Source organism: Triticum dicoccoides, chromosome 6B, assembly GCF_002162155.2.
Source record: "Triticum dicoccoides isolate Atlit2015 ecotype Zavitan chromosome 6B, WEW_v2.0, whole genome shotgun sequence".
NCBI classification, from domain to species: domain Eukaryota; kingdom Viridiplantae; phylum Streptophyta; class Magnoliopsida; order Poales; family Poaceae; genus Triticum; species Triticum dicoccoides.
In genome coordinates, this window is record NC_041391.1 from 94,596,005 (window position 1) to 94,603,428 (window position 7,424).

Consider the following 7,424-nt stretch of genomic DNA (forward strand, 5'->3'; position numbering starts at 1 on the left):
ACATGAATCGATTGATTGCTCGCGAGAACTCCTGGGTAAGTAAACTAACAATTGCACAACTCTAATTGGATCGAGTCAATTAGCCTTATAGTAAGTGCTTGATTTTCTTCGTCTTTTCTGCCCCCCCCCCCCCCTAGCCGAGAGTCCATGCACCATGCATGTTGAACTAGATCGGGACCGCGCCCTGGCGCGAGGGTGCCGGTCCCAATGTTTTGCCGAAGCATATGCCACTATTTTAGTATAAACCCAGGTATAGCATTTGCACTTATATAGAATAATAAAGCAAATTTAGATAGAAGTACAACACAATGAATCTCAATACCGACATTAGATTATAAGGCAGGATAAACTAAGTGTGTTCATAAGACCATAAAAGATGGCCACTCAACATAAAATTCGATACCAAAAGCAAGAATACATAAAAGGTAATAAGAACAAGAAGATAATAAAGGAGAGCCAATTGTGGAGCCATAACCACTAAGCATACGGGAGGAGCTCCATTGTGTTAGCCACCTCAGTCTTGCGATGCTTGGCATCCTGTAGCCACCTCTTTCTTCAGATTTTGGAGCCTCTTAGAATATATAAATGGTATAGGTGCCCTGTCAAGGAAAAAATAGATAAATATAGACTGTGTTTATTATTTTTATTGTGGTGTCAATCGAGGAAAAAGGATGATACACGACCACAGAACACCAAACTACAATCCGATGGTCAACCAACTATACTCAACCAAATCATAGAGAGATCTCCTGGGCACTAAGCCCTTATAAAAGGGTTTCAATGTCTCCACTTTATCACCAGCCTACAAATAAAATATATAAGGTGGGGGTCAAGGGAAGGATTAAAATAAAAAGAAGTACTCGCTTGGTAATGCATACTGGAAAGACATGTTGCTGGTAAGGATCTCCTCTACTCAGGAAAAATAAAAAGATAGGAGGCGCGTGGTGCCTGCCTCAACATATTGTCCATGTGCTTAAACAAAGCATTTAGTGCTGCCAAATGGGAATTAGAACGATTGCTTGGGATGAATCAGCCCTTGCCAAATGGAAACTAAAATAATTGTGCAGGATAGATCAACCCAATACAGTAAGTTTAGATCAATAGAAATACAGAAGGGTGAGACAGCCCGTTATACCAAACGCAAGGCAAGCCAGAAGTTCATGACAAAGGGGAGACATATATTTGGTGGCAGAAGTAAGCCAAAATGATGGGTTCTTGTTAAGTAGATAAAATAGTTGGGTTATTAGATAGCGAAAGCAAGCCAGAGTAGCGAATAAGATTCCTATATAGTTTTAACAATCCTATATAGTTCTGCTATAATTAAAGAACCAGTGATGCATCAATATAACTAATATACAGTAGTTAACATGAAGAATGCCGAGCAGTGCCCTTTTACAAAAGGAGAGGACACTCAGATGTTCGCATAACACATCACAGTAGCTAGTGGTATGACACATCATTTGGAAGTTATTGGGGCCAAAGCCAACCATATAGCTAAGAGAAAAAGCGCCTACACATGAAGCATTGTCACTAACCCAGAATGAAGGGTTCTACTTTCAAGTGTTTGTGAAGAACATGGTGTATAAGTCACAGCCCAGGATCACCGTGACACTTTAATCTCAACATCAATACACTTCCAATACCACTAAGGGAAAATAGAGTTAAAATTCATTTCAGAACTAAATAGAAACAACTGTGGTCAAAATGCATAATCCTTGCTCAAATCAAACTGATAATCACCAGATGGTATATATTTTGGCTCCCTCCCAGATCAAATTAATTTACAATTATGGAGGATTATTATTAACAAAGTAACCGACAAAAGAAGTGATCGCCAATTGCACTGTCTACTTATGTCTTTATGAATGCAAATGCAAGTGGAAGCTACCGAGGTTCGGTAAATAGGGATTGACTAGTAGCTTTTTTCCGAACTGGAAGGAACAAAGTCTCACTTCTACCCAAACCGAGTGGAGACCACATCCTATCATTCTTTTGATCTCTAGATTTCATCTAATTGAGATTTTCATTCCGTCATTTCAAGGAAATGGTGTACACCAATTTAAGATGTTTAGGAGTATGTACTAAAAAAAAGTTTCAGGTGTGCATATCGTTACAAGCTTGAAATACTAACATAAAAGCTTGAAATATGAGATTGTGCATGTAGAAATAAATAAGAAATTATATGTCAAACAAATTTATGTTTTCTGCCATTCCAGAAATTCTAATTTCTTAATGAGCCGACTTGCACACGTCTCTCTCCGTAGGAAAGACCATTTCTAATTACAGAAAAGGGATATGTACAATGGTAGACATATGTGTTGGTCAATAATACCTCAAATGGCGCACCACTGAGATTTTCCATTACCAGCTTCTTATGGATCAGTGATACGGAGCTCTATGCTTGTGCATGGCTTGGCATCTTCCTCTAGACCAGCAATAAAATTAATAGATTAAGAGAGTACCTCAGCAAACTCAAGATTAATTTATACTCCATAAACTACTATAAGTTCAGGGAGGTAGTACCTAAACAGGTCCATAAAATCTTTTATTCTTTCTATAAAATCTAGAATTATCCAACATGTAATGGGCGAACCACCATCACGACACCAGCATCTAGAATAAGTTGATTTGCAGAAGCATTGCCACTAAGAATAATGCATAACAATGATTTTTTTCCTACATATAAGGGGAGGCATCAAACTTAATCCTTTACTTCCATAGCACATCATACAATGCCCCCTTAAAAGAGTTCTTCGAAATACCATGCAAGCGCCATATCGAATGGGGAACAACGGAGGAGGCCACCCATGACCACGGCGTCCGACCAAGGCATCGTTGTTCCATCTAGCTCGGCCATGTGCGGGGAGTCGACATCATTGTGTAGGTACCAGTGGTCGTCCTCATCCATGGAGGTTTACTGCTGCTCCGATTCAAAGAAACAAGTAAGGGGATCAATCAATCCATGGAGAGAAGGAAGACAAGGAGACACGCACGTACACGTACTGCTGCTAGTATATAAAGAAATCAACCAAGCCGTATGTGTGTGTGCTTGAGTACGTGTGTGGTTGGGCTCCTAGAGTACACGAGCTAGTGTTCTAACTAAACTGAAACAGAGCATGCCATAGGAGAGCAACCTAGAGCACAGAGCATGCCACAAGAAAGCAACCTAGAGCAGAGCAGCTATAACTTGGAAAAATCTCACAACCGAGAGAGAGGGATGGACCTAGTTTGCCGATCTACCATGCATCGTTACTCTATAATTTATAGAGATGGCAACCTAACATGCTACTGCCATCAGCGGTAACCAATGAAATTAGAAAAGCACCGAAACTACTGATTCTAACCAAAGAAGTTTGAGGAACATATTTCTCTTTGTTTTACAATCTGAAAATGGCTATTCTGGAGTGTGCAGTGGTCACTCAAAATAAAGAATACATATACCTGACCTGCGAAAAACAACTGGCACAACACAATGGTCCTTAATTGGTTATCCATAATATAGACAAACAAATATGAATCAGGAACCAAGCAGTTTAATTGGTTGCAAATTAAAGGACCCTTTGAATCCGCTTTTAGATGGCAAACAATAAACTATGGCAATAAAAAAATAAGTAGCCAAAACCCATAGGACGGAAAATAGCATCAGTCATTCCTTCAACCAAAGCATCATATATCATCGATCTACATTATAAGGAGAACTATGTATAAGAATGTCAACCAGAGTTATACCCCTTGCATCATGTAATTCTTTGGAGTTAGACTCTTTCAAAATATTATCACACAGGGTGCCCAAAAATATATATTACCACAATACATCTATTCATCCATTAATAATGAAAATACTAATACATAACTTCCACCCAGAGTAGCATGGAATTGCACAAATAATACATAGAAAGGGATTCATTATTTCAATGCATGATAAGTTACGAAATAGATCATCTAAACAAACAAAATAATATTTGTCTGTGCCACTTATTATTACTGTTATCGTGGTACCCACAATAAGGTGGAAATGTTAGCTTATTCAAGGGGGGCCTACAAACTTTGATCCCATGATGGCTAAAATGGTTTTGGATCAATGAAGCTTACAACTGGTAAATCAGGTGAGCTAGTAAGTATGGCAAACGAAAATCAAAGTAGAATGATCCCAAAATGTCTTCTGTTACACTATTACAAAGCAAGTTAACCGATCTTAGATCTTGTGACCATGAATCCAAACCTCTACTGGTTACTCTTAAATTCATATCAAAGTGAAGAGAGCTAATTATTCATGTGTGGCGCATTCAGAGAACTGTTGGCTATTCATAAAATCAAAATTAAGATCCATTCTCTCTAGAAGTAACTAAAATGCAAGAGGAACAGAGAATAATATCTTGTGCCAGATTTGGATTAATGCACTGATGAGAGACTCGAACAATGAAACACGTGCAAAAATGTTCTCTTGATGCCCATTTACTCCTAGGAGTACTACTGAACCTAACTGAATTTAGGAGTATTTACAAAACCTAGGAGTACTACTGAACCTAATCGAACCCAAGTGCATGTGTGGTGTACTAAACGTAGGAGCTGCGTGTTTGTACTCCATGGATGCAAATCAAAGGAGCTGGAGCCACGTGTTTGTACTCCATAGACGTATTATGAACTTTGTAGTCCATGGGAAATGAACATAGCTGCAAATTAAGAAAAACAAAGCAGTCGAGGAGAGAATGAGCTCACCTATGAGGTTGCAGCCGAGGCAGTAGCACAGCTTGTCGCTGCAACTGAGCTCGACACGCTGCATCCATGTGTCCGGCCTTTTCCGCGAGTTGCCCCATGCGTCCAGCCTCCTCCGAGCACTGTCTCCTCACAAACAAGTAGGGGTAGAAAAAACATGAATTGTAACTTATCAACCGAGCGGCAGCAACAATCAGCGACAGATCACCGATCAACAACAGGACACTAACTGAAAAACGCAGCCAATAGCAAAATCAGGAGCAGGATAAAACTAATAATATAATGAAAAGAATGCCCACAAGAGAAGCATGCACAATCCTATGAAATCAGAATCAATTAGTTCACCTACTGATGCCCATCTACCAGGATCAAACAAGGCGTCCAGGATCAAACAAACAAAGCAAGGAAAGATACAGCCCCTTCCTTGCAATCTAGCTAGACCGCTAATGTAACAACAAAGTTTCTAGAAGAATCTAACAGCAATCATATATAAACAAAGCGCAAGTAAATATGGTCATGCATATTTTGAAGCCACCAAAGCCGTCCTTATGTCGAAAATTGAAATAAATGATGGTACAAAGAGGAGAAATAATGAAAATAACATGAAGGAGTTAGAACCCAGAAATCATATGTAACTAAACTATGAGAAACCATGGATATTACCTCAAGAATCTATATAGACCTAAGCTTCTCTTTAACAGGCAGAAAACCAAGCAATGAAACAGATAGCCTAGCTAAATCCATTGCGGGGAGCGGGTCAAAGTGCGACTTACTCTTATAACCAGATTAAATCAAGGACCAACAACAATATAGATACAACAAAGTGCGACTGTACATATTCTACAAAACACACCACTGCACCATGTAGATACAACACAGATCAATTAGAATGGGCAACTTGTTCCCTGTTTATGAGAGAAAGAAATCAAATAATATTTGTAACAGTAGATTGAGATATGATGAGAATACCTAATCAGTAAAGCATCACTACCCAACCATAAACATAAAGGAAGTAATATGAGCTGAAATCTCTGATGGCATAAAAAAATTAGAGCATGTCTGACATATCATTTTGAAGTTACAAATGGTAAATAAACTACAACCAAGAAACAGAACATTAAGTAGCTAGAGAGTATACACTACTTTCTAAAAGGAAAGAATGTAATTTAATCGATAAGGTACTGTCACTGTCTCCAACATGAAAGAACGAAGAAACCTTTTGTAATCAGTATCTACCATGCTCATGTTTTTTTGTAATCAGTACAGTAGCTGCAACCAAGCGCATATCACCGAGTAGAAAAAAGAGAGAAGGTTACGGCTTACTTAACATTTTCCAATTGATGCTGCCTGCACCCATACTTTATGAATCTGCTGCTTCTAATTCAGTTACAACCTGCCACTCCTCATTATATGTTGCCCCATCATTTTCCTGCAACGCATCTATATAACAAAAGGCACCACATCAAGTGAGGTACGAAAATAGCAGATAGCAAAGCAACATGAGAATAGTAGTCAAGTATATTGGCATACCTTTAATTCTCAAATAGTTGATTGGTTCATGACGATGGTTCGAGGAGAAAGCTGCAATTGAAAAAATAATGATATTCTTACAAAGAAGGCCCAAAGGTTTAAGCAGGATATGGTAATAAATATACATAATATGTAAACTTCAAAACTATTGCAGAGAGATAAATGCGGTTTTGGAAGCAACATGTTACTAGATAGGCAGAGTCTAATTGTAGTAGCATATCCTTGTGAGACGAATGCACTTTTTTAACTTCTCCCTAGCCTACCCATGTGGTTCCAGAGGGTAACACATTCATTAAATGCAAGCTCGATAGCAGAATTTGCCCAAGTGCACCATATATCCTGATTTGGAATGTTCTAAATCCAAGAATATAATGTATGATATATTATCATCAATACTGATGATATAGAGACAAAGATGAGAGCGAGGAACCATGCCAATTAGCTTGGATGGGCTCCCCACTGTTTGATCTGCTTCAACATTGCAAAGGGAGGTTCTTCAGTACTTCTCAAGCCTCTAGATTCCCTGCAGCTGCAACAGGCTCAACCTTAATTGTCTTCCATTCAGTACTACCTCAGTGTGCAGGCGAGTGAGGCTTGCAGGCGATGTATGAAATAAGTGCAAGACGCTATAAAAAAAGTACAATGTCTGTATCTGTGGTAGTAGATAAAAGTAACATTAGTATCAGTACTAATTCTAAGTATATCAGAACATGCGAAGAACATATGTAGTAGTAATAGCCAGGTAGGCACAATTGCCAGATTCGGTGGGTTTGATTTGGGGAAACAATGCATCGGCAAGGCAACGGTCGAGGGAGGGATGGATGGATGGATGGACTTACGATTCTGTCGAGCTCTCGGGTCTTGCGCATCAGCTCCTCCTTGAGCCGGCTGTTCTCCTCAAGCTGCGGTGGCGTGGGAGGGGGAGAATGGATGAGTGAGTGAGTGATATTGGCAGGGGTGAGAAACAGAGATGGGCGAGGGGAGGGGGGAGGTGACCTGGTGGCGGATGGTGGCCTCGGCGTCCTTGATGACGCGCATGACCTGGAAGAGGTTGCTGGTGCCGGCGGCGTCGTCAGAGTCCTGGCACGCGGCGGCCAGCTCGTCGGCGTCGGCCATGGCGCGGCGATGGTGATGCGGGCGGGGTACGGGGAGGAGATGGGAGTGCGGCGAGGGAGGCG

The 7,424-nt window shown here is 40.2% G+C and overlaps 1 long non-coding RNA gene across 7 annotated transcripts; it reads right to left on the reverse strand.

Moving 5' to 3' along the window:
• Positions 1 to 287: 287 nt before the first annotated feature.
• On the reverse strand, positions 288 to 7,418 carry LOC119323099. Of its 7 annotated transcripts, none has more exons than XR_005156126.1 (9): positions 7,243 to 7,418; positions 7,086 to 7,148; positions 6,247 to 6,297; positions 6,040 to 6,156; positions 4,720 to 4,838; positions 2,763 to 2,920; positions 2,333 to 2,425; positions 684 to 802; positions 288 to 599 (listed from the first exon to the last, which is right to left on the reverse strand). It is a non-coding gene; the product is annotated as an uncharacterized LOC119323099 (long non-coding RNA). The 7 variants fall into 7 exon arrangements; XR_005156121.1 differs by adding an exon at positions 2,524 to 2,676 and having other exon boundaries at positions 4,720 to 6,156; XR_005156120.1 differs by adding an exon at positions 6,677 to 6,775 and having other exon boundaries at positions 4,720 to 6,156.
• Positions 7,419 to 7,424: the final 6 nt, after the last annotated feature.